At 47.8% G+C, this 27,028-nt stretch overlaps 1 long non-coding RNA gene across 1 annotated transcript; it reads left to right on the forward strand.

Annotated features, from left to right (window-relative positions):
- Window positions 1-530: 530 nt before the first annotated feature.
- LOC138985005 (uncharacterized) lies at window positions 531-26,419 on the forward strand. Its single transcript, XR_011462237.1, has 3 exons — window positions 531-641; window positions 20,442-20,538; window positions 26,310-26,419. It is a non-coding gene; the product is annotated as an uncharacterized lncRNA (long non-coding RNA).
- Window positions 26,420-27,028: the final 609 nt, after the last annotated feature.

Raw genomic sequence — 27,028 nt, forward strand, 5'->3', positions numbered from 1 at the left:
TATTGAGGTAATGTCAAGTATGCCCTGGTTAAAAAAATCAGAAAACCCTTCAAAATCTCAGTATCTTTTTTTAAAATTAATTTTGATTGGAGTACAGTTGCTTTACAATATTGGGTTAGTTTCGACTGTATAGCAAAAGGAATCAGCCATAGATATACACATATCCCCTCCCTTCGGGACTTCCTTCCCAGTGGGGTCACCACAGAACTTTATGTAAGTAGAGTTCCCTGTGCTATACGGCATGTTCTCAGTAGTCACAAATCTCAGTATCTTAATGCAATACAGATTTTTCTCACACACACATTCCATTGTAAGTTGTGTGATCCTCTGGACGGGAATCAAGGCTGCTTCTGTCTTGAGGCGTCGTGTTCAATACGCCCCAGCTTCTGAGCGACTGTGGCAGAGAAACAAGAACGCAGAACGTCACACCTGCTTCTAAACGCTTTGGATTGGAAGAGACGCGGAAGGCTCCTGCTCACACGCCATTGGCTGGTTCTGGTCACGTGGGCCCTGCTTGGGCGCAGGGGAGGCTGGGAGATGCAGCCTTGACTGGGGCTCAGAGGAGGAAACGGCTTGGTGAGCGGATGGCCTTGACTCTCCTGCAGGGAGTTACGTGGCCAGAGCCCAGAACGAGAAGCTCGGTGAGTCCTCCATCACCACAGTCAACCCTTTCTCCTCCACCATCTGCCTTCAAGGCAGTTCTTGGTCCTAAAGAAGCGGGCCAGGGCCAGAGGCCTGCTATGTCTGGTCCAGGGAAAGGCCCGCGATGGGGAGGTCCCAGCCTTGTGGCGGTCAACAGAGGCCTGGGTCCAACCCCCAACTAGCCGTGGGGTTTTGGCTCAGTGGCCTCGCAGCAGGTGCAGGGTGGTCTTGTGATCCCGTTGGGTTGGTCTTGGGCCTGTTAGCCTCAGTCCTTGCCCCGGTTTTCCATCTGCCTTCTCCAGACTCCTTGTCAGCGGGGTTTCATGTTGCAGGCTGGGAGCACAGGGTAAGGAAAGACGCTGTGGGGTCTGGGCCCCTCTCTCCCTGCCAGGGGTCAGCTTTGGCCTAGCTCTGGCTCTAGCTGTGGCCTCGCTCTTGTTCCAGCTGTCCTGGTGGCTCCAGCTTCCAGGTTCTGCCAACACACACCCTCTCCTTTCTCCCCTGACTCATCCCTCCCATCACCCCCCAGCCTCAGAGCTGACCATGGCTTCTGGATGCTGCTAATTTCTAAGTTGGGCTTCCCAGGTGGCTCGGTGGTAAAGGATATACCTGCCAATGCAGGAGAAATAAGAGATATAGGTTTGACCCCTGAATTGGGAAGATCCCCTGGAGGAGGGCATGGCAACCCACTCCAGTATTCTCGCCTGGAAAATCCCAGTGGACAGAGGAGCCTGGTGGGCTACAGTGCATGGGGTGGCAAAAGAGTCGGCCACTCTTTTAGTTGTTTAGTTGTTTAGTCGGCAACTAAACAACCACAACACTTTCTAAGCTGCTTTCCTACCCTTTTTTGACTCTTGACTCCTCCAGTGTCTATGTGACCAAGCCCCAGCATTACATTCCCTCCACTGGGTACTTGAACTGATTTCTGATTTCCTGTTTAGATCCTGCCTGATATGCCAACTACTTGGCAGAACCCTGGTTAGGGTGGTGGGAGGGGGTGGGCAGGAGTGGGTGTCAAGTGAAGTATTAACAGCAGGAAAAATAGAAATCAGGTACAAATGATGGGCCTGTCCCCTCTTTGTCGCCTCCAACGCAGATTTTCCTGGCCTCACTCCTCCAGACTGGTCCTTAGCCATGGAAGGTGGGGGAGGGGGGTGAACAGGCATTAAAACAAGATCCGGCTGACGCCCTCCTGGGCTGGTGCTCAAGCAAAAGAATAAATAGGCAGAGCCGAGCCCTCTGAATTAAAACAGAATTTTCCAGGCACCCCCCCCCCTGCAAAGCCCTGTGCTGGGGAGACGTTTGGGCACAGGCAGGGCCTTGCCGCATGGCATAAATCACCCCAAGAAGGCGACCAGCTTCTCAGCCAATGGGCTGGACTAACTCTGCCATCCATCCTGGCCTGGCTCACAGCAGCCCTGGGCCGGCAGGCAGCAGACAGCCCAAGTTCTCTGTATGCAGAAGAACAGCTCTGAGGCGGGGAAATAAATAAAATCAGAAACCATAAATAAACCCACTGGCCTCACCGGAGGTGAACAAGCAGCCCGCTGGGGAGCTGGGTGCTGGTTCCAAGGAGGTGATTAAATTCCAAGCCAACCCAGCACCGCCCCCCCCGGAAAGGCAGGGCAAGGACTTCGGGGCTGTGGGAGAGGATAAGAACACACAGTACTTCTAAAAAACCGAGGGATTTTAGAGTAAGAATCGGAACTTTAAATTGCAGTGGGCCTTCCTGGGGTTCTCAGCCCTAGCTGCACAGTGGGATCACCTGGAGGGCATTTGTAGAGAAAAGAGAGAGCAAAGCCAGGCTCCTCCCTTCTCTCACTGCTGAAGACGGTGACTCAGGCTGGATGGGGCCTGAGCTGCTCAGAGGAAGAGCTCCTGTTAAGGCCCTCCAGTCTCTCAGCTTCAGGCTCCACTGAGAACTTGGGGGCTCTGAGAGCGGGGCCAAGGGTTCCTCCACTCCAGTCGAATCATACAGCTCTTTTCCCCACGCATGGAAGAAATCAAGTTAACGTAGAGAATGTTCTGTGTTTAAAAGTTGCCCCCTCCCCATAAACGTTGCCACTCCTTCTGGCACCTGCTGCCGCTTGCCTGCCAGTAGCGAGTGAGAGACCACTATGAACAGGAACTCTCAGAAGCCATAGATCGCATCTACTCTGATGACTTTTTTTTTTGAAGGGAGTAGGGGCGGTAAGCCATTGTGCTTAAGCTTATGTTTCTGTATTGTGTTTCTAGCAGAAATTTAATTAAAGGTAGCTTTTCTATGCAATGTACGCTCTGGATAACAAAATCAAGTAGCAGTTCCTCAAATCTTCTTTAGAAGAAAGTGGGTTAGATGTGAATAAATATGAGTCCATCTTTTGACCATCCTCAAGGTATCCATAACTTAAGTGGTACAGCCCTCCTAGAGGTCAGGACACATCCCAGAATGAGTCCAGCAGGGGGTGAATGTCAGCCCCACTGCTAATTAGACAAGTGACCTTGAATAAGGTAACTGACATCCCTGTGCCTTAGTTTCCCCACATGGGGAACAGGGCTAATAAAAAGTACCCACTTCATGTGGTGGTTCTGAGGACTAAATAAGTCTGTGTATCTGAAAGTGTTTCAGCAGCACCTGGCGCTTAGTAATGCTATTAGCTAGATACATTTTAGGACTCAGCGGGGGTGTGGGATAGCAGAGTTAGTATCTTTAGAGAGGATGCTTTAGTCAAAGGGTTGGTCCTTTATCCGTTCTTTCTTTTTTTTTTTTTTTTTAACTTTTTTGAAAACAGTTTTAGGTTCACAGCAAAACTGAAGGGAAGGTTCAGAGATTTATCATGTACTCCCACGTGTTCAGAGCCTGTCCATTATCAAGATCACCCACCAGAGAGGTGCCTTTGTTGCAGCTGATGAACTTATACTGACACATCGTTATCACCTAAAGTCCATAGTTGGCCTTGGGGTTCACTCTTTGTGTTGCACATTCTATGGGTTTGGACAAATGTTTGATACAATGGCACGTATCCATCATTACAGTAGCATACAGAACATTTTCACGCCCTAAAAATCCTCTGTGCTCCACCTATTCATACCTCCCTCTCCTCTAGCCCCTGGAAACCACTGATCTTTTTATTATCTCTATAGTTTTGCCTTTTCCAGAATGTCTTAAAGTTGGAAACATACAGTAGGTAGCTTTTTCAGATTGCTTTCTTTCACTTAATAATATGCATCTAAGTTTCCTCTACATCTTTTCATGGCCTGATAGCTCATACCTTTTTAGCACTGAATAGTATTTCATTGTCTAGATGTACCAGTTTACTTATCCATTCACCTACTGAAGGGCATCTTGGTTGCTACTGAAGAACATCAATTACGAATAAAGCTGCTATAAACATTCATGTGCAGACTTTTATGTGAACATAAGTTTTCAGTTCCTGTGAGTAAATACCAAGGAGCATGATTGCTGGATTGTATGATTGGAGTATGTTTAGTTTTGTAAGAAACTACCAATCTGCTTTTCAAAGAGACTGTACCACTTTGCATCCCCACCAGCAATGAACAGGAGTTTCTGTTTCTCCACATCCTTGCCTGAATTTGGTGTTGTCAGTGTTCCAGATTTTGACCATTCGAATAGATGTGCAGTAGTAGTTTCTTGTTGTTTTGATTTGCATTTTCCTGGCGGTATGAGGTGGAGCATATTTATTTTTTATTGAAGTATAGTTGACTTACAATGTACCAATCTCTGCTGTACAGCAAAGTGACTCAGTAATACATGTATATATGTTCTTTTTTAATATTCTTTTTCATTATGGGTTATCACGGGCTATTGAATATCCTATGCTATGAATTAGGACCATGTTGTTTGTCCATTCTAAATGTAACAGTTTGCATCCTCCAACCCCAGACTCCCAGTCCATCCGTCTCCTCCCCAACCTGGGCAGCCAGCCGTCTGTTCTCTCTCTCTGTGCATCTGTTTCTGGATCATAGATAGGTTCACTTGTGCTGTATTTTAGTTTCCACATATAAGTGACATATGGTATTTGTCTTTCTGACTTAATCTACTCGATGTGATCATCTCTAACTGCATCCTTGTTGCTGCAAATGGCATTATTTTGTTCTTTTCATGGCTGAGTAATACTCCACTGCATGTATGTGCTACGTCTTCCTTATCCATTCATCTGTTGATGGACATTTAGGTTGTTTGCATCTCTTGGCTATTGTGAATAGTGTGGCTATGAACTTAGGGGTGTGTGTATCTTTTTGAATTAGAGTTTTGTCTGAGTATATTCCCTGGAAGGGGATTACTGGATCATATGGTAATTCTATTTTTAGTCTTCTGAGGAACCTCCATACTGTTTTCCATAGTGGCTGCCCCAACTTATATTCCCATCAACAGTGTAGGAGGATGAGGTGGAACCTATTTTTATATACTTCTTTGCCATCTGAATATCTTTTTTGATGAGGCATCTGTTTAGGTCTTTGGCCCAATTTTTAGTTGGGTTCTTTGCTTATTTTTGAGTTTTTAGAGTTCTTTGTGCATTTTGGAAACAGTTTTATTTTTTATCAGATGTCTTTTATAATTGTTTTCTCCCAGTCTATGACTTGTATTTTCATTCTCTTGACATAATTTTTTAATCACATAGTAACACACAAACCATTCTCCTTTGAAAACTGCAAACAATGTAGCAATGTATAGAAAGGAAAAGTGACAGTGTCTCTTGGGACCCGCCCCTCCTCCACCCACTTCTTCCCCGAGAGACCCGCTGCCCTCCAAGCAGCTGGAGTCCTGCTAAGATTTTTCTGGAGATCCACAGGTAATTAAGACAGATCTTGCTCTCTAGGGACTAACAGTCTGGGAAGAGGTCAGACAGGAAAGAAAAGAACACAGTAGAGAGTGGTGACTGGAAAAAGGCATCTAAGAGGAAGACGCACATGTAGTGTTTCCAGCATTACCTGTAAGGAAGGTGCCAGGTAAGGAGCTGGACCAGTGATTCTCCAAATGTGGGCCTCCAGCCAGCAGCGTCAGCATCACGTGGAAGCTTGTTAGAGAGTCTGAGGCCCACCCAGACCTTCTCTAGACAGATATCATATGATAGCACTTATGTGTGGGATCTAAAAAAATGGTACAAATGAACTTATCTCCAAAACAGAAATGGTCACGGATATAGAAAACAAACATGGTTCAGTTCACTTCAGTCGCTCAGTCGTGTCCGACTCTGCGACCCCATGAACCGCAGCACGCCAGGCCTCCCTGTCCATCACCAACTCCCGGAGTTCACTCAGACACGCGTCCATCGAGTCAGTGATGCCATCCAGCCATCTCATCCTCTCTCGTCCCCTTATCCTCCTGCCCTCAATCTTTCCCAGCATCAGGGTCCTTTCAAATGAGTCAGCCCTTTGCATCAGGTGGCCAGAGTATTTCAGCTTCAACGTCAGTTGAAGTTTGAAGTTGGAGTTTCAGCTTCAACATCAGTCCTTCCAATGAACACTCAGGACTGATCTCTTTTAGGATGGACTGGTTGGATCTCCTGCAGTCCAATGGACTCTCAAGAGTCTTCTCTAACACCACAGTTCAAAAGCATCAATTCTTCAGTGCTCAGCTTTCTTTATAGTCCAACACTCACATCCATGCACGACCACTGGGAAAACCATAGCCTTGACTAGACAGACTGTTGTTGACAAAGTAATGTCTCTGCTTTTTAATATGCTATCTAGGTTGGTCATAACTTTCCTTCCAAGGAGTAAGTGTGTTTTAATTTCATGGCTGCATTTACCAGGTGGGACAGTCGTGGCGGGGGCTGATAAATTGAGAGATTGGGATTGATAAACACACTACTGTATATAAAATCAATGACTAATAAGGACCTACTGTGTAGCACAGGTAACTACTCAATGCTCTATATAGGAGAAGAGTCTGAAAAAGTGTGGATATATGTTTATGTTTAACTGATTCACTTTGCTGTACACCTGAAACTAAACACAACATTGCAAATCAACTATACTCCAGTAAAAATTAAAAAAAAAAAAAAAAAAGAAGCAGCAGCTCTGGGGTGGGACCCAGCTATCTTGAGTTTCCCAGCCCTCCAGGGGGCTCTGATGGACCTGAAGGTTGAGAGTCACTGCCCTAGACAATCTAACTTGAGCTCTTTCTCTGAGACTCCCTCTTCTCCCTCCTGTAAACCCAGAAGGGCTACAGACAAAATGGGCACAGCCCAGGAAGATGCTGCTGTGGCCTTGAGCTCACCACTGGGTCAGTGAGTGGAGGGGCCAAGGGCACAGAGCTGCCCCGGGGGCAGGCAGGGTGGAGAGGAAGCACTTTACCCTTTAACCCTTTGCCCCTGACCCTTTCCTGGGTGAACTGTCATGACACACCGCATAACAGATCCCTCCAGAGGACTCAGCAGAGTGCACCCACCATTCCTAATGAGTGAGCCCATGTCCTGTGCCAGGCAGGTGGAGGTAGGACAGATTAGCCCTAGTAATGGAGTTAAAGTCAGGTTCATTTGTTTGCAGGAAGTCAAGAGTCCCTACATACAGAGCAGGGAAGGTGGCAGCCTGTTTCCTTGGTTGTGAGTCATGCTGTGTGTGACCCGAGCTCCATGCCTGCATATGTGTATTTTCCTGTAGACATTCTCAGGAGAGAAAGAGGAACACAGATGCCTTGTCTGAGAGCCCGAGACCCTGACTGGGACCTTCCCAGGACCCAGTTCTGGCTCGACCCCCAGCCTTGCGTGGGGCAGGGAGCTCTGTGAGTTTCTTAGTATGACCCAGTGATTTCTTCTTTCAAGATTCACCTACTCCTGGACTCTCACATGTTATCACAAAACCTGAGCCATGACTGGAGAAGCTGAACCGAAGGTTTCCCGAATGAGTGAAGGTATATAATCATGGCAGCACATGTAGGCCAAACCCACTCAGAGCACGATCAGGGTTGGGCTGGACTTGCAAGGCCCTGGCCACCAGCCTCAGCCAGGCTCCAGGGAGGAGGGTCTAAGGGCTCGGACCCCCGCAGCTCCTTCCTGGGAGAGTCCAGGTTTCAGGTGCGGGCATGCCATTGCTCTCTGGGGAAGTTACCCCCTGCCTTTGCCCAAAATCTTTGGATGAACACCTACTTGGGATAAAATCCAAACCACACGGTGCCACCCACAGGCCCAGAAGGACCTCGCCCCACCTGGGTGTCTGGTCTGTCCATTGCCAGCCCATCCTAAGCCCCTCGGCTGTTCCCAGACCACTCTGTCTCTGCCTTTGAACTCTGATATACGGTGTGTAAACGTGACCTCCTTCGGGAGCCTTCCCTGAGGGTCAGGAAGACTTTCTTCGTTCTTCCGCATCCTCGCAGTATCACTGTTCTGCCGTTTCTCTCACAGGACTCCACACAGCCTTTGGCAATGACTGGCTGCGAGCCTGACTCCCACAGCAGGCTGTGGGCTCCTGGCAGGAGAGGGGGTGTTTTCCTGCACATCTTTGTCTCCCCTCAGCTCACACACCAGGGCACCCCTGGGAGATGCCGAATGAACAAGGGACCAAAGAGGCTCAGCCTCCAGGAAGCCCTGTGGAGCTCAGGAGGCCGTGGATTCCCCAGGGATCCGGCCCCTCCAAGAGCAGCCACGTTCTTCCCCTAGCAGGGCCCGCTGTCATCACCAGAATGCCTTTTCTTTCTCCCAGAATACGAAAGCAGGAAGGAAGCGTATAGAAGCCGCTCAGTGACTTTTCTTATTGTCTCTAAGCCAGGCTCCCCCAGCAGGGTCAGAGCCTACTCCCTACTCCTCCTACCCACCAGATGGCTCCCTGAAACAGGCAGGGCTAATTTTACAGCCAGGAGGAGGCTGTGGGGATGGCACACTCCTGCCTCAGGGACTTTCATACCCTGGCATCTTGATGGATCAGCCTCCTTCCCAGAGGGAAAGGCCTCGGAACCCAGAGCCAGGCCGTCTTCGGGCATGGGTGGATGGGCATGTTGGCTGCCTTCTGATGAGGGAGGGAGTCTCTCAGGATGTGGCAGCGCCTCCTTTCTCCCTTAAATACACCCTTGCCCAGTGACAGCCGTGCAGCTCAAAGGCCCACCAGGAGCACTTCTCTCTTAGGGGCTGGGTTTACACCCCAGAATTCAAGTGTCCCTCTGAGGGATAATATAGCTCAGCCATTATTAGCTCTGTATCTTCAGGGGTATTTACTTTAACAGATGATGAGAACTGTCTTAATCCGCCGTGGCTGCCATAACGAAATACCACAGACTGGGTGGCATGAGCATTAGGAATTTGTTTCTCACAGTTCTGAAAGCTAGAAGTTCAAGACCCAGGTGCCAGCCTGGTTGGCTTCTGGTAACAGCCCTCTTCTGGGCTTGCAGACAGCCTCCTCCTCACTATGTGCTCACCAGGCAGAAAGAGCTCTTACCATGTCTCTTTCCTGTGAAGACACTGACCCCATCTCAAGAGCTCCAGCCCTTGTGACCTGATTATCTCCAAAGGCCCTATGTACAGATCCCGTCCCATCAAGGCTTCAACAGATGAATTGGTCAGGACACAAATATTCAATCCATAACATTCCAGTCCTGCTCCCCCGCCAAACGTGTGTCCTCTCATAAAAAATGCATTCATTCCCTTCCAACAGCCCCCAGAGCCTTAACTAATTCCAGCATCAAGTCTAAAGTCTCACCTAAATATCAGATGTGGGTGAGACTTGGGTAGGGTTCATCCTGAGGCAACGTTCCTCTCCAGCTGTGAACCTGTGAATCCACAAGTGATGTGCTTACAAGCAAAGGTTACGCATTTCCATTCCAAAGTGGAGGAACAGAAAAGGAAAAAGGAATAACCGATCCCAAGCAAGTCAAAACTTGGCAAGGGAAACACCACTAGATCTTCAGGCTCAAGGTAGTCCTTTTTGGTTCGATGCCCTGCCTTCCAGAACCACTGGGCCAGGAGTCCCTTCTCTGCAGCTCTGCCGAGTTGCGGTCATGGCCCCAAGACTGGGCAGCCTGGGCCCCAAGGTTCCACAGGTTGTCCTGAACCCACAAGGCTGTCCTGGCCTCTAGACTTCAGTTGGGGGCTGTCTGGCCTGTTGAAACTTAGAGGGTGGTTCTGATGACCTCTGAATTGCCTTTGGGGTCCATCTTTCCTTTCCCTGGAGAATAGTGCATGCTCACAGTCAAACAGCTCTATGACCCAGCCCTGTTGGCTCATCAAAGAATTCCAGCAGTTTTCCTTCATTTCATCTTGTTTTTTCTGTCCCCTGTAGTTCAAATGGGCAGTGTAATTGTATACAGTAAACCCTCTACATATCCAGGTTACAACCAGCCACAGGTCAAAAGTATTTTTTAAAAAAAGTTCCAAAACAGAACAACAGCAAAAAGCATTCCAGGAAGTTCCAAAAAGCAAAAGTTGAATTGCCACATGCAGGTAATTTTTTACAGGGCATTTACATTGTATTTACAAATATTTATATAGCTTTTACATTGTATTAGATATTACAAGTAATCTAGAGATGATTTAAAGTGTGTGGGAGGATGTGCATAGGTTATATGCAAATACAGTGTCATTTTATATGAGGAATTTGAACAAACATCCTTGGATTTTGTTAAATGTGAAGTTTCTGGAACTTGCCCCCTCCCCGCCCTCAGTGGATACTGAGGCATGACTGTAATCCCATCTCCATTTCTGGCTTCTGCTGAGATGTCTGATTAAGTCCTAGAGTTGTGCCCATGATCTCCTAATCAAATGCTTGTTCAGCCACACCCTTAATCTTCATTTCAGGTCAAGGCATCTCATTTTTGTAATACAGACAGACTGAAAATTTTCCAGATTGTCCAGTTCCGGCTTCTTTTTGCTTAACAACTGCTTCAAGTCACCTCTTTTCCTTTGTGTTTTACTGTAGGCAGTCAGGAGGAACCAAACCACTCCTTCAGTGCTCTGCTTAGAGATCTGAGTAGCTAAGTGTCCGATTTCATCCCCCAGAGGTTTATCTTCCACAAAACACTGGAGACAAGTCAGCCAAGTTCTTGGCCACACTAAAACAGGGGTCATGGCTTTCCTCCGGTTTCCATTAACGTGTTCCTTTTTTCTGTCTGAGGCCTCACCACAACCCCCTTAACATACATATTTCTAGAAGGCATCTTACAACTCTTTAGTCTCTATCCATTACCCAGTTCCTAAGTCAGTTCCACAGTTTTAGGTATTTGTGGCAGCAGCACCCCGCTTCTTGGTACCAGTATGCGCCTTACTCAGCTTGGGCTGCCATAACAAAAAGCACAGGTGGAGTGGTTTAGACAGTATTTCACGGGAGGCTGGAAGTCCCAAGGTCAGGGTGCCAGCTTGATTGGCTCCTGGTGAGGGCTCTTTTCTCAGCTTGCAGGCAGCTGCCTTCTTGCTGTGTCCTCACATGGCACAGAGAGAGCCAAGTGCCTCCTCTTCTTCCTGCTGTGCTAACTGTGCTCAGTTGTATCTGACTCTTTTTGACCCTATGGACTGTAGCCCACCAGGCTCCTCTGTCCATGGAATTCTCCAGGCAAGAATACTGGAGTGGGTTGCCATTCCCTACTCCAGGGGATCTTCCGGATCCAGGGATCGAACCCAGGTATCAGTCTCCTGCATTGCAGACAGTTTCTTTACTGTGTGAGCCACCAGGGAAGCCCCCCTCTTCTTATGAGGGCACTAATCCTATCATGAGTCCATCTACCCCTGCCCCCACCAGTGACCTCATCTAAACCTAATTCTCTCCTGAAGCCTCAAACACATGAATTTTTTTGGGAGGGGTGAATTTGGGAACCACAATTCAGTCCATAGAAAGAATAATGCCCTGCAAGAATAAAGGAGGTAACTTAAGTGTCCTGGCTAGAAAAATAAGGCAAACCTCATACATTCTCATAGGGCCTCATATCCTTCAGGCAGGGATATATATGTATGGTTGCTCAGGCTGTACACTGCACAGTCCTACTGTTTACCAGTCACATTAGAGACTTTGAAAACTTAATATGACAATTTTTGCAACAGATGGCAATTATATATCTTATTCTAAGAAAATCAGTATTTTATGATAAATTTCCATGTAATTTATGATAAATTTCCATGTTAACAACCTCTTGAGGAAGAGTTCTTTCCACACAAAAGGTACTGTGTAAACTGCAACGTCTCTTTTTTTTAAAATTTAAATTGGGGGATAATTGCTTTAGAGGGCTTCCTTGGTGGCTCAGATGGTAAAGAACCCACCTGCAGTGTGGGAGACCTGGGTTCAATACCTGGGTTTATCAGTCACATTGGAGACTTTGTGGCTTTGAAAACTTAATATGATAATTTTTACAACAGATGGCAATTATATCTTATTCTAAGAAAATCAGTATTTTATGATAAATTTCCATGTAAGGTACTACAACCTCTTGAGGAAGAGTTATTTCCACACAAAAGGTACTGTGTAAACTAGATTAGTCCTTCTGCAGCATCTCTCTTTTTTTAATTGGAGGATAATTATTTTAGAGGGCTTCTCTGGTGGCTCAGATTGTCAAGAATCCACCTGCAGTGTGGAAGACCTGGGTTCGATACCTGTGTTAGAAAGATCCCCTGGAGAAGGTCATGGCTACCCACTCGTGTTCTTGCCTGGAGAATCCCTCCTGGACAGAGAAGCCTGGTGGGCTACAGTCCATGAGGTTGCATAGTTGGACACAACTGAATGGCTAAGCACACAATTGCTTTACAATATTGTGATTTTTTTGCCATACATCAGCATCAGCCATAAGTATACATGTGTCTCCCCTATCCTGAACCCTCTTCCCACCTCGCTCCCCATCCTATCTGTCAAGCTAAGTCTGTGAGTGGGTGTTTGGGGTTCATTTTGCTATGAGGAAGTTGACATGGGCAAGATCAAAGTCATCTAGTGGGAAAGTAAGGAATTAGCCAACCTGCAAAGCAAGTCCAAAACAGAGACCTTTCCCCAGTGTCTGGCCCCTGTAAACACGGTCCTGTGTCTGGTTCCAGAACCTTCTATGAAGATGTTTTTCTGTTGATGGTCCTCCTCCATCAGTGTGGAGGACTGACCTCCCCACACCCTACCTCTTCAGGCACGCCTCCTCAGCTCCTCCAGGGAGCTCCAGCCCCTCCTGGCCTCACAGGGGCCACCTGGCTCAGGAGAATGGGGTTCAAGAGCTGATGGTTGAGCCCAGGAAAGTTGGGGGCCCCTCTGGAACTTCTGGGTTTACTTGGTTGGAATTTGGGAACTGGGTAAGGGGAGGGCTGAACCCCAGAATGGTCTCCTGAGTGAGGTCTCACTAAATCACCTGTAGGGAGATAAACTGAGAAATCCAGTAGGAAGCCTAGATGGGGAAACCCCAGGTTCTCTTTTTAATGAATGAATGAATTAAAGAACAAGTGCCATTTGAAGGGCTTGGAACTTGAGTCAAACCTGATAATGAATAGTTTTTTACGTTGAGGTATGGCGTACATACAATAGAGCACACAGGTCTGTAGTGTACAGCATGATGCCTTCTTATTTGTGACTGCTGCTGCTGCTGCTGCTAAGTCACTTCAGTCGTGTCCGACTCTGTGTGACCCCACAGACGGCAGCCCACCAGGCTCCCCCGTCCCTGGGATTCTCCAGGCAAGAACACTGGAGTGGGTTGCCATTTCCTTCTCCAGTGCATGAAAGTGAAAAGTCAAAGTGAAGACTACACCCGTACAACCCATTTTCCAGCACATCCTCAGTCTTCCTCGTGCCCCTTTCCAGTCTCTATCCCACGGGGTAACCACTATTTGATCTCTGTCACCAAAATTGGCTTTACTTCTTCTTGAGGTTCTGTAAATGCATGCACACAGTATGTTTTTTGTGTGTGTCTAGCTTTTAACAAAATATCTGTTGTGTACAAGTGTTCATTTTCTGTGCTAGGGAGTATTCCACATGTGAACCTGCCACAGATTTTGTATCCATTCTGTTGATTGATATTCTCTTGTTGCTAGTTTGGGGCCCCTAACTCAGGGTCACTTGAAAAGAATGGGGGATTTATTGTCTCAGGTGACCAAATAACCAGGAAGGCTGGCAAAGAAGCTGGCTTCAGGAATACTTGGATACAGCAGCTCTGTCTTTTTCCCTCCCCCTCATCTGCTTCCCAGCTTTTCTTTGCCTAAACTCTAATCTCACTGACCTTTTTTCTTCACATTGTAGGTGGAAGGGGGGCAGTTGTTGAGGAGCTGATCAATAACCAGCCCTGGACCCACCTCCATCTGGAAATTCTGTGACCAGGAAAGGCCTCTCTCTCCTGAGATTTTTGTCTGAAAATCCCCAGGGAGGGTTCTAAGACAATAAATCCCCCATTCTTTTCAGGTGACCCCAGAGTTAGGTTTCTGTCACTTGCTCCTGTGACAGTTCTGACAAATATACCACATATGAACCTTAGATTCAGACCAAAGGCCCTTGAGGGACTCCCCTAATCTTTTTCAGGCTCATCTACTTGGTGGTTCTCTTTGCACCAAAACATCACAAGTATATTCTCTGAAGCCAAGGACAGTGTGCACTTGTTAAGCACACACCTGGTGTGCCCCAGCCCTGGGGTGAGCTCTGGTGCATGGAGGCAAGTGGATAGCCTGGCCCCTGACCTTGAACTCTGCACTGCCTTACACAATTTCTCATAATTGCTTTCTGAATTATGCTCCTTTCCTTGGTATGATATTGACAAACTGAAGATTTGATAGATTCTCTCCAGGTCATATATTTTAAGGTATCACCAGTTAATATAGGAAAGAAACGATGTTCATTTTTTAAGTGATTGAACTCTAGCCACATTTATTTTCAGCAACGTGTCCAGAGACTTGAGTCGCTCCCTCTCCTGAGCTGGGGGTAGACTCCTTGGCCCCAGGAAGACCAGCCCTGTCTGACTGCTGCCTTCCTAGGTCTGTGACAGCCTAACATTGTGTTACCAGGAGCAACATGTGTGTAGTGAGAGAGTGAGACACCTTGACTCTGAAGCCATGACTGAAGTGGTTGGTGGGAGGAGAGTTCTGTCCATCTGCTCCCAAGTGCCAGTGGGACACCTTGATGGTCTGTTACACCAGCTGCCTGACATGCTTCCTGCAGCGGGGGGCTGACGCTGGCTGCGACAGGCTGCATCATTTGGCCACAATTCTTCCCTCTCCCTATACTCACACCCTTTGTTGTATGTTCTCAGCTGGGAGAGTGGTACCCATCCCTTGACTCTCAACTTGTCATGTAACTGGCTTTGTCCAGTGAAATATCCATGGGTGAGACCCCTCTGAGGCTTGCATAAATGCTCTCTTGAAAACACACCTAGGCCAGCCTGGAACAGAGCCACATGGAGCAGAACAGTCAGCCCAGTCCTCCTAGCCAAGACCAGTCTTTGTCAACCAGCACCCAGCCCAGCTCCAGACATGTGAGTTAAACCCAACTGAGGCCAGAAGAACCACCCAGCTGAGCCCAGACTGGCTCACAGACTGTTTAAATGTTATGGTTTAAAGCCACTAGATTCAGGAGTAGCAACATATAGATCACACATCTGCTATAATGCAGAGACTGTTAAACCAGATGCATGCAGATTAACCAGGTGGATAAAAATGCTGAACCACTGAAAGATCCACTGAGTTAAGATATTTGAAGTGAAAAGAGTATTTTGAGAATTGCTTTTTAGGGCCTATAGTCACTGAAGTAAATAGTAAGCACTTGTTATCAGGTAGAAGAATGTCCTTCACAGAAAGATAAAATTGAATTGTAATTAATTGATATGTCAGGGAGAACTGCCAAGTCATTTAGAAAACAATTTTAGTTGTTAGTTACATGAAATATTTTTCTTGCAATGGGTACCGATCCAGTTTTTTGTGTATTTTTTTTCCCATAAAAATGTTTGTCTTTCCTTTGTTGTTTTAACCCTAACTCCTCCATTTCTAGTGGCCTCTTCTCTTCCAGGGGTACACAGTGCCTTAAGCATGTCTTGGGGATCTTGGGTAAGAAAATAAGAAAACTAACTCAGATTAAAATGTGGCAAATTTTTGCACATTGGGGCACTGGAATGAGAGTGGAAGTTGAAGCAGACTTTTCTTCTAAATACTTCTACTCATGGACGGAGGAATGGCTAAAAAAGATGTGTTATGTATACACAATGGAATACTACTCAGACATTATAAGGAACAAGAGTGGGTCATTTGTAGAGATGTGGATGGACCTAGAGACTGTCATAGAGAATAAAGTAAATCAGAAAGAGAAAAACAAATATAGTCTATTAACACGTATGCTTGGAATCTAGAAAAATGGTACAGATGAACCTATTTGCCAAACAGAAGTAGACACAAACATAGAAAACAAATGTATGGACACCAAAGGGGGAACGAGGGGCGTGGGATGGGTTGGGAGAGAGGGGCTGATGTGTATACATGGCTATGCACGGAGCAGAGGACTGGTGAAACCTGCTGTATAACGCCGGGAACTCTACTCGATGCTCTGTGGCGACCCAGAAGGGAGGGGATATTAGTGCACATACAGCTGATTCACTTCACTGCACAGCAGAAAGTAGCACAACATTGTGAAGCAACTATACCCCGATTAAAAAGTACTTCTACCCTTAGAGGAAAGGTGGACCTGGGGCACCTGAAAAGAGCCAACTGTGGCCGTGGTAGCATGTCCTTGAAGGTTCATATTTAATCTAATATAGACACACCTCAGAGACACTGTGGGTTTGGTTCCAGATCATGGCCGTAAAGCAAGTCACACACATTTTTTTTGTTTTTGGCTTTTCAGCGCATAAAAGTTAGGCTTACACAATAGTGTAGCCTACTAAGTACACAATAGCAGTATGTCTAAGAAAACAATATGCATACCTTCATTTAAAAATACTTTATTGTTAAAAATATGCTGCCCATCACCTAAGCCTTCAGCAAGTCATGATCTTTCTGCTGGTGGAGGCTTGAAATATTGAGAGAATTACTAGCATGTGGCACACAGACACAAAGTGAGCAAATTAATTAGAAAATGGCACTGATAGACTTGCAGGAGGCGGGACCACCACAAGCCTACAATTTGTTAAAAAAAACAACAACGGTATCTGAGAAGCACAAAAAAGTGAAGTGCAATAAGACAGACCTGTAAATTTTTGTGAAACTTGCCTGTGATTCCAGATTGGTGGTACCCTAGGAGCCTTGCAGAAACCATATCTTTTCTGGAAAGCACACTTTTTAAAAAATTGAAGTATAGTTGTTCTGGGTGTTCATTGGAAGGACTGATGTTGAAGCTGAAACTCCACTACTTGGGCCACCTGATGTGAAGAGCTGACTCGTCAGAAAAGACCCTGATGCTCGGAAAGATGGAGGGCAAGAGGAGAAGGGGACGACAGAGGATGAGATGATTGGATGGCATCACCGACTCAGTGGACGTGAGTTTGGGTGGACTCCAGGAGTTAGTGATGGACAGGGAGGCCTGGCGTGCTGCGGTTCATGGGGTCACAAAGAGTCGGACACGATTGAGCGACTGAACTGAACTGATAGTGTTTTACAGTGTCACATTAATTTCTGCTGTACAGCAAAGTGATTCAGTTAAATGTATATAAACATCCTTCTTCATACTGTTTTCCATAATGGTTTATCACTGGGTATTGAATATATTACTAGTTCCCTGTGCTATATACAAAGATCTTGTTGTTCACCCGTTCTCTCGATAACAGTTTGCATCTGCTAGTCCCAACCTCCCACTCCATCCCTCCCCCAACCTCCTCTGTTCTCTGTGTCCAGGAGGCTGTTTCTCTTTTGTAGATAGGTTGATTTGGGTCATATTTTAGATTCCGAATATAAGTGATATCATATGGTATTTGTCTTTCTTGTTCTGACTTAGTTCATTCAGTATGATACTCTCTAGTTGCCTCCATGTTGCTGCAAATGGCATTATTTCATTCTTTTTGTGGCTGAGTAATATTCCATCGCATGTATATGCACCGCATCTTCTTTGTCCATTTGTCTGCTGATGTACATTTGGGCTGTTTCTTCATCTTGGCTGCTGTGAATGCAGGGATGCACGCATCTTTTTGAATTGTTGTGTCTGGATGTAAGCCCAGGAGTGACATTGTTGGAACTTACGGTAATTCTATGTTTAGTTTTGTGAGGATCCTCCATACTGTTTTCCGCAGTGGCTGCACCAGCTTACCAATAGTTAGGAAGGTTCCCTTTTCCTTACCCCTCTCCAGCTTTTGTTATTCGTAGGCTTTTTAATAATGGCCATTCTGACTGGTGTGGAGAACACACTTTAAATGCTAATCTTAAAGATTCTCACAGATAAAAATTGCAAAGAACATGAGCTCACAATTTCAAACCACCAAACACACAAGGAAACAAGCCACCATGAGCAAGAGTTATTAGAAGCAACAAATTGAAGGATCAGATCCCCCAAATGGGAACTTAGGTAATCGTGATACCAAGTACAAAAGTAGGAAGCTTAATATGTTTGAAGAATGAAAGGATTGAAAGTATGGTGTGAAGCAAAGAACAGCTACCAAAATTGACCAATTTGCAAAAGAACTGAATACACCTTCCATAAATGAAATGTAAAACTCTAAAGAAGGGACTCACGGCAGAGTGAGGCATTGCAGCCGTGAGAATTGGTGATCTAGAAAGTAGATGGGAATTGACCCCACTGCCTAGGAGACTTAGTCTTTGTCATGAAGAGAATGGATCTCAGTTCCTGGGGGAAGGGTGGTGTCTGGACCCAGCCTGGTGGTGCCCTGTTCCCTGAAGTGAGATGGGCAGATGGAAGAGCATCAGCCTTCACTTTCTTTATTAGGGAGGACAGGAGTCATGGAGACAGAAAAACGGGGGGATGTCTGCTCTGGTAGACAGAGCACAGTACATCAGGGAGGACTACCCAGAGCCACGAAATGCTTCAGAAGAGTCACAACAGGTGTTCTGGTGGTCTATTGCTATGTAGCAAACCACCCGAAAATTTAGGGACTTGAAACGGCAATACCATTGATTTTGCTTAGGACTCAACTATTGGGCAGGGTTGGGTGGGGAAGTTGGCCTTTACTTCTCATAGCATCTACTAAGTTACTCAAGGCGGGGTGATAGTTAGCTTTCAGAGTGCCCCCGCCCCGGACCCCAGCTGGCTGGTTGGTGCTGTCTGTCAGCTAGGAGACATGGGTCTCTCCGACACTTATGTGGCTTTGCTCACACCTTGGTGGCTGAGGCCCCGCAGAGAAGGCAGATGTTTGTGATGTTTTTGTTATCAGGCTTCTGAAGCCATACGGTGTCACTTCAGCTACACTGTATTCGCTGAGGCTGTCACAAAGGTCTGCCCTGGTTCAAGGAGTGGGGGGAGTGGGGAGGTTCTCCAAGAGCATGTGGAATGAGAGGTGCTGTTGCACCTCTTCAGGAAATGCAGTGTGCCACAGGTGAGGCCAGTACAGGATCAGGTGATGCTTGGAGACCTAGGCAGGTGACCCAGCCTGCTGCCATCGTTGGGCTGGGATCTGGTGGCAGAATTACAGCCCTGAAGCAGGTCGTAGACACAAGCAGGGCCAAACCTGGGAGATTATTAGCAGATGGCATAATATAGTGGTTAAGAGTACCAATTCTAGAGCCTGTGTCTGAGCCCTGGCTTCACCAACTAAGAGTTTATAATCTTGGGCAAGGAGCCCAACCCCTCTTTGCCTCTGTTTCCCCATCAGTTTCTGGGAGAATGACACTACTTAGCTGACAGGTGTGTTGTGAGACTTCAGGGAGTTTATGCAGTTAAAGAGCTTAGAACAGTGCCTGGTGCCCAGGAAGTGCTATCCAAGGATAAGCTAATACTGTTGATGGGCTGCTTCCCAGAAAAGCACTAATAACAAAAGGGGGAACCAAACCGCTGAATAGTGTGTACTGGAGCTCCTAAGTGAGGCGAACCTCCAGTAATTACAGGACCACCAGTAATGAGAAGGATGCTGCTGGCGGGAGGAGGGGCCTGTGGTGGATCCCTGGTGCCGTGAGGGAGGTGTCCTGGAGCGGGGAGAATGGTCTCTCAGCCCTGGCCTGGAGGTCTTGCTGGGCTCAGAGGTAAAGCCAAGTTCAAACACTATAAAATTCTCTGCAATGTTGTTCAAGCAGTAAAAATAGTCAGGAGTCCTGAGGCTACTTAGAAATAGAACAACTGTTTTCTCTTTAATGAGCCGCCATACGCGGTGTTTAATTAAAATTGCAGGAGCATGCAGGAACGTGGACCCAAGGATGGTGGAGGGCTGTGGCTGTACGCTTTTGTCTGTCAGGGCTGGTGAGGGGGGCACCCTCAAGGGCTGGGCGCAGCCACACCCCTACCCCCAGCTGCTTCCATGCAGCCCTGTGGCTGCCTTCAGGTTCCTCATGGGCCTTCATGATTATTTTCACCCTCATCATCCCAGGGAAGAGTCATGCTCTACCTGCTTCAAATATCTGTGAGGCAAATAGAGCAGATTCCATCTCTGAGCCTCGGTTTCCACACCTAGAAAGTGGTGAGGATAAATGAGTCCCCCTCACGAGCCTGTCACTAGATCAAGCAGGGTACATGCAGAAATGCTGGACACATGTCCACTCCCACCCTGTGGGCATCCCTGGTCAGAGCAATTGAGATGGATCTTGATGCTTCCAAGGTTACGGGTGTTGAATCCCAAGCCATGTCCTGGTGAGGTGCTCCTTCATTAGGGGATTCCGAAGTCAAATAAGTTTGGAAAGCTGTGTCGTCCATATGCTCCTTCCCACTTGCAGGGTTGTAGCTCCTGTGGGTATTGTATAGGTTCTGAGAAGTCCTGGTATAAGCAATCCTGCCATGTGTCATGTTGTCTAAAATTTCTCACCATGGAAACTCTGTTTCATACAAATTTTTCTTGTTTTGCCCATTAGCATCACGGAGCAGTCTCTAGGAAATACCGGGGTGGCAGAAATCACATGTGGAAAATCCTTGATTTCTCTGAACTCATTGCTCATCTGAAAAATGAAGGTAATTAACACCCACCTTGCAGGTTGTTATGAAGATTAGAGGCAGCGTACACAAAACTCCCAGCCCAGGGCCAGGCACACAATGGATGAACAGTGAGTTGAAGCCACTCTGGCTTGGGCAGGGCCGAAAGCACAGGGAATGATGCTGAGGGATGCAGATACTAAAGGTGGGAACTGAGGCAGGGGCTTGACCATGAAGGGCCAGACCAGCACAGCCTGGCTGGAAGCTGAGCCTAGGGGCCCAACATGGGAATTGGTCCTAGCAGGGGGTGCACAGCTGGGTTTGCAGGAGAGGGCTATGTGAGCTTGCTTGGGGCTCAGGGGACTACTGGTGGGTTAGTGAGTCATTGGTTAATGGCTTCATTCCCCACATTTTTATTGAGCACCTATTGCATGTATACCAGGTACTCTTAGCCGGAGAGGATATGTCAGTTAACAAAGCAAAGTTCCTGCCCTCCTGGAGCTCACGCTATCAACCAGTAAGCCGACCAATAATATTTTAGGTGATGATAACTGCTACAAAAAATAAAGCAATGTGGAGGGGCAGAAAGATGGATGGGTCTTATTTTAAGGTGGTCAGAGGAAGTCTCTGTGAGGAGGTGATGTGGGGAGAAAGCGGAAAGAAGCAAGTGATTTCAGACTCACTGACTCAGCATCGTCACTGTGGTCGTCAGTAACATCAGCATGTCAAGTGCCCCACCCACCTCCTTATCTTCACTGGTTGGTTGCAGTTTAGTCGCCCAGTCGTGTCTGACTCTTCAACCCCATGGATTGCAGCACTCCAGGCTTCTCTGTCCATCGTCAACTCCTGGAGCTTGCTCAAAGTCATGTCCATTGAGTCGGTGATGCCATCCAACCATCTCATCCTCTGTCGTCCCCTTCTCCTCCTGCCTTCAGTCTTTCCCAGCATCAGGGTCTTTTCCAATGAGTCAGTTCTTCACATCAAGTGGCCAAAGTATTGGAGCTTCAGCTTCAGCATGAGTCCTTCCAATGAATATTCAGGACTGATCACTTTTAGGATGGACTGGTTTGATCTCCTTCCAGTCCAAGGGACTCTCAAGAGTCTTCTCCAACGCCACAGTTCAAAAACATCAATTCTTCGATGCTTTCAGTGCCTCTCTCACATTGTTTGCCTCCTCAGGGTGCAGTTCCAATAATGTCCACAAGGTGGAGTAGTGACACTAACCCGGTCCAGGGACTGTGAATTCGTAGATGCATCCAGGTGTGTGCTCAGTTGCTCAGTCGTGTCTGACTCTTTGCCACCCCATGAATAGTCTGCCAAACTCCTCTGTTCATGGGATTTTAACAGCAACAGTACTGGAGTGGGTTGCCATTTCCTCCTCCAGGGATATTCCTGACCCAGGGATTGAACCCGCGTCTCCTGCATCTCCTGTATTAGCAGGCAGAGCCCCCGCCGCCCCGCCAAAGGATCCAGTCAAGGTTGAGAGTAGTCTCAACTACAGGGCTGTCTGCAGCCACAGGAAGCCCACATAATTGGGTTGTAAACTTGACCGAAGGGCTTCCTAGGTGGTGCAGAGGTAAAGAATCCACCTGCCAATGGAGGAGACTTAGGTTCGATCCCTGCGTTGGGAATATCTTCTGGAGGAGGAAATAACAACCCACTCCAAGATTCTTGCCTGGGAAATCCCGTGGACAGAGGATCCTGGCAGGCGACAGTCCATGGGGTCGCAAAGAGTCGAGCACAACTGAGCACACACACTGTCCATTGTGCTAAATGTGACTCACAGTGTGGTGGGGACCTCTGGCTGGCTGCCACCCAGTGACTACAGGCTTTGGGGAGGGAAAGGAAAGCCCCCAGGAACTTGGAGGGCAGCTGAGTGAGGGCAGGGTGAGAGGCCCCCATCAAGGGCTCCAGGGAGTCCCAGAGCTGGGGTTGGCACGGCCACCAGGAGAGTAGTTCCAGCTGGGACTTTTTCTCTTCGCGGTGAGGCGCAGCGGTGGGGGATTTAAGGCTCCATCTGCCTCTTGCTGTGAGGAAGGCAGGGGAGGACGCAGGAAGTTGGCTCTGAAAGCTGAGCCCTGCGTTCAGCACAGCCAGTCTGGAGAGAGGGTAACAACCTATCTGTGTGTGGTTTGTGCCCATTTAGCTGCTGTTACTAAATCCATCTTCGCTTTGGGAGAGGGCAGCTGTGAGCTAGCTGGCTGCCGGCCCCAGTTTATGGGGAGAAGGGGAGTTGCTCAGATCCCAACCCTGCTCATCATCCCCTGGGCAGTAGCTCCTGGACCATCCCGGGGGGCAAAACTGCCACGACCCTCTGTTTGGAGTCTTCTTTCAGTGCCCACTGAAAGGGGCAAGCTGGCACGCTCCTCTGGGTGGTCCTTTGCCAGGACCTGCCCCTTCCTCCCCAGCTGGGGGACTGACTGCCCTCCCAGACTCATTCCAGCGAGGTGGAATTGCAGGATTTCCGGTGTCCCTAGCACTTTGCTCCCAATAGCATGCGAACAGATGTGCATGGTTCTCTCCAAGGACTCCCAGGTAGGGAGAGCGGCATCTTCTCCGTGAGGTTCTTTGCTTTTCTCTGGGAGAAGAAAATCCGTTTCCCATGACTCTGGGATTTCACTAACCTGTATATGTGCAGCTGAGGGCTCTGGGTGTAGCTCCACCTGTGCCCTGACTCTCTCCATCTGCAAATGGGGCAAATAATACTTACTCGGTAGGGTCATCTGATTAACACAGGATAATACGTCTAACAGCAGCTGGCACCCCATCAGAGTTCAATAAACAGTGTGTGTTTTATGTCTAAATAGCCTAAAACATGGAGAAGGAAATGGCAATGCAGTCCAGTATTCTTGCCTGGAGAATCCCATGGACAGAGAAGCGTGACGGGCCACAGAGCATAGGGTTGCAAAGAGTTGGACATGACTGAAGCAACTGAGTGCACACACAGCCTGAAACAGTTTTTTATAACTATCAAGGGCCAACCATGCATTCTTAATCTGTGATCTTATTTATTCCACAGAAAAATCCTATTTGGTGCATTCCTCCTTTTTTTCTTATTAACTTTTTTTTCTGCAAGAAATATTTGCATTCTCATTGTAGCAGAGTCAAGCACTGCTTCAATATCTGAAGTAGAGTACAAATATCTTTCCTGAGCAACTGCTTCATGGACCCCCTACCCCTCATCCCCAGCCACCCCACACACAACATTCATTAGAGGTAACTTCTGCGCAAGCTTAGTGCTTACCTTTCCAGACTTTGCACACTCGTGTGTTTATAGGATAGTCCATGGAGATGCAAAATTCAGATCCTTGTCGGTGTTAGGTGAGCATTCCTGTTAGAATCAGCTTCCGGAGAAGGTGCAGACTAGCTGTTTCTCCCAGGCGGTGCTTAGGTCCCTATCAACACTCATCAGAGTGCCCAGAGCATGTGAGCTTTGGTAAAGCAGACCTTCAGCGGGGGTTGGCAGCACTCTGTAAATAATTACCATTGAGGTCTAGAAAGTCATAGCAGTGAATGTGTGGGGTCCACTTGCTACTAAATGCCCTTGGCCTCTGTTTCAGGCTCTCATCAGGGGATATAGCTGCTGATTGCCAGGACGTGACTCTTCAGGCCATTTTCTGCCAAACTGAGGAGCCAAGGACAGAGGCCATGCCTGGCTGCGCTGGGGTGGGTCAGACACTGGGTCTGGGTTTTTGCTGTCTTCCTTGCTGCACACAGGCTTTCTCTAGTTGTGGAGTGTGGGCTTCTCGTGCAGCGGCTCCTCTTGCTCTAGGCACGCAGAATCCTCCCCGACCAGGGATTGAACCCACGTTGCCTGCATTGGCAGGCAGATCCTCAACCGTTGGACCACCAGAGAAGTCTTGGTCTGGGTTTTGAGGTCTGTTTGGGCAGGGAGGACAGTGTTCTGTGGGCACTAGGGAGCCTTAAGGCCAGAATTGGGCCCCCACCTTCCCCAGCTGTCCCGGGGCTGGAAGCACAGCGCTTCCTGGGCAGGCCTGCAGGGCTCTCCTCACGGGCTACCCATCCACTCCTCATGAGACCAGCTGTAAGGGGAGTACAGTACCCCGCTAGTACCAGTAGTACCCCGCTTCACAGACAAACTTCTAGAGAAGCAAAGGGTTAAGAACACACACAGACTGGGAACCAGTCAGCACTGGAACAAAGTTGCTGGATTGAAACCCCAGTGTCAACAGGAGGTCTCACTTGCTTATTCCTTCATTTTTTGTGCACAGGGAACATGTGAGTACATTCTGATTATACATAAGATAAAAATGAAGCTCTTTCAAACCCCTGGTAGCCCCCTCCCCATTGGTAACCACCATTTTTTTTCAAGTGTGTCCTTCCAGACTTTTTACTACACACACACACACACACACACACACACACACACATGCACACAGCTGCTACTTTAAAAATAGAAAGAGATTACGGTATACAAATATTTCTATGACCTTTTCTTCTTCAGTGTGTTTCTTTCCAGATTCACGTATTTAGACCTATTTCCTCTTTTTAAATGGCTGTACCGTGTTCTGCAGTGTGGCTATATTGTAATTTCACTTCAGCTCTATTAATATTCCGTTTAGTCTCTGTAAAATGTAGATAGTAATAGTACCTGCCACATAGGATTATTGCGAGATTAGATGAGATAATACATGCAAATAGCTTAGAATCAATCCTGGCACATATGTGCATATACATTCACACGTTATCTCTCAGGATCTTTACCAGCATTACCATCACTGTTCTCAATAGGCTAACATTATTTCCAGTCTCTTGTTACGAAGAATGCTACAGTGAAGATTTTGTGTGTGAGTTTGCCTATGGAGTATTTTTCTGAAATGCTGGCTGAGGAGTCAAGGGTGGCAGGAGAGAGGGTGGGGAATTTCTCCCCTAGTTCAGCCCCATGTCCCTGGCATTTGCTTTCTCTGAGACCACAGCTCCCACAGGGCGGCCCCTCTGCATGCTGTACCTCTTGTGGAACTTAAATCCCTTTAGCCTTGAGTGGTGACAGCCTCTGGGGGCCTCCCCATCCCTTGCTTATTCCCTTAACCCTGTTCACCCCCCATAAGCTGATCCTTTATGTGAAAAGTGAAAGTGTTAGTTGCTCAGTCATGTCCGACTCCTTGTGACCCTAAGGACTATAGCCCACCAGGCTCCTCTGTCCATGGGATTCTCCAGGCACGAATACTGCAGTGGGTTGCCATGCCCTCCTCCAGGGGGTCTTCCTGACCCAGAGATGGAAGCCCATCCCTGACACCTCCTGCATTGGTAAGCAGGTTCTTTACCTCTTGTACCACCTGGCCTTAGCGCCATTTGAACCCTCTGGGGCTGAACTCTGTGTCTTGTCTGGGCTCTGACACACCAGCCTTTTGCTTGTTATAAATCACCTATTCATCTTCCTTGACTGTTTTCATAGCATTGCCTTTATGATTATTTATAAAAACTCTTCAAATAGTATAAACATTAGAATTTCATTAAATATGGTATGTTTTATCGTAGCTCATCTTTAAAAAATTTAATGTAATACATGCTTGTAGTAAAATATTCCTCAATAAAGAAGAGTATAAAATGATAAAACGAGAGTCAGATGTCCCCAGAATGAGAGGCCTTCCAGTGAGTTCTGTGAACACGCAGAGCGTGGATGCTGACACAGAAAGGAAGGTGTGAGGGTGACCCCTACATCCCAGCCGTCTCGAGGAGGTCATTTCTGCGGCTAGCACCGTTCTGGTTCCAGCCTGGGGTAAACACCACCCCTGCAGCCATTCTCCACAATGGGGCCTGGGGCAGCCCACAGCACAGCCCTTCTCCAGACAGGCCCCCAGCGAATCACCTCGACTGTGACCTGCCGTCCTCATCTGGCCCCACGTTTGTCAGCTGCAAGGGAAGGAGTCTCTTCCTCCCCGCTGCCCTCCGAGTCCTGGTGAGTTTGGGCGGTGGCCCTTCTGCTCTGGATTTCCCTGGTCTGACTCAATCTCACCCTTGCTCTCCACTGAGACCTCGGGTCCCTCCTGCCTGCAGGTGTTGGATACTCTCCCTTTGGACTGTCTTTGCTGCCGTTTCAGTGGGAAGGGGTAACAGATACGCTTGTCCTGTGCAGAAAGCCTGCGATGACTTGAATCACAGGAAACAATTGTATCTCCCGGGGACGTGGCTTGATGGGCAGCCCGTGTCTCCTCCAGCCTCGATCGACCCCTAGCCCTTCCTGCTAGCCCTCCCCTGACACGTGGGCCCACACCCACCCTGCCTGCCCTCCGTCTCTCCTGTACCCGCAGGTTAGATTCTCTGCCTCCTGCCAAAAAGTTAAGCTCGGAGGTCAGCACCAGACTGTACACCACATCACCTCCCTCCGAGGGCCCTGGCCAATACCCGGCTGGCATTCTGACTTCCCCACCTCGAGCACCCAGTTTGAGGTCCTTCCCAGGCCCTCTCATCCTCTCTGCTGGAGCCCAGCACCCACCCCTCTCCCCCTGAGACCCCTTCCTGCCCCAGTTTCCTGACTCTGCAGACTGCAGCCCACCACCTGATTTTA

This window comes from Bos mutus, chromosome 23, assembly GCF_027580195.1.
Source record: "Bos mutus isolate GX-2022 chromosome 23, NWIPB_WYAK_1.1, whole genome shotgun sequence".
NCBI classification, from domain to species: Eukaryota; Metazoa; Chordata; class Mammalia; order Artiodactyla; family Bovidae; genus Bos; species Bos mutus.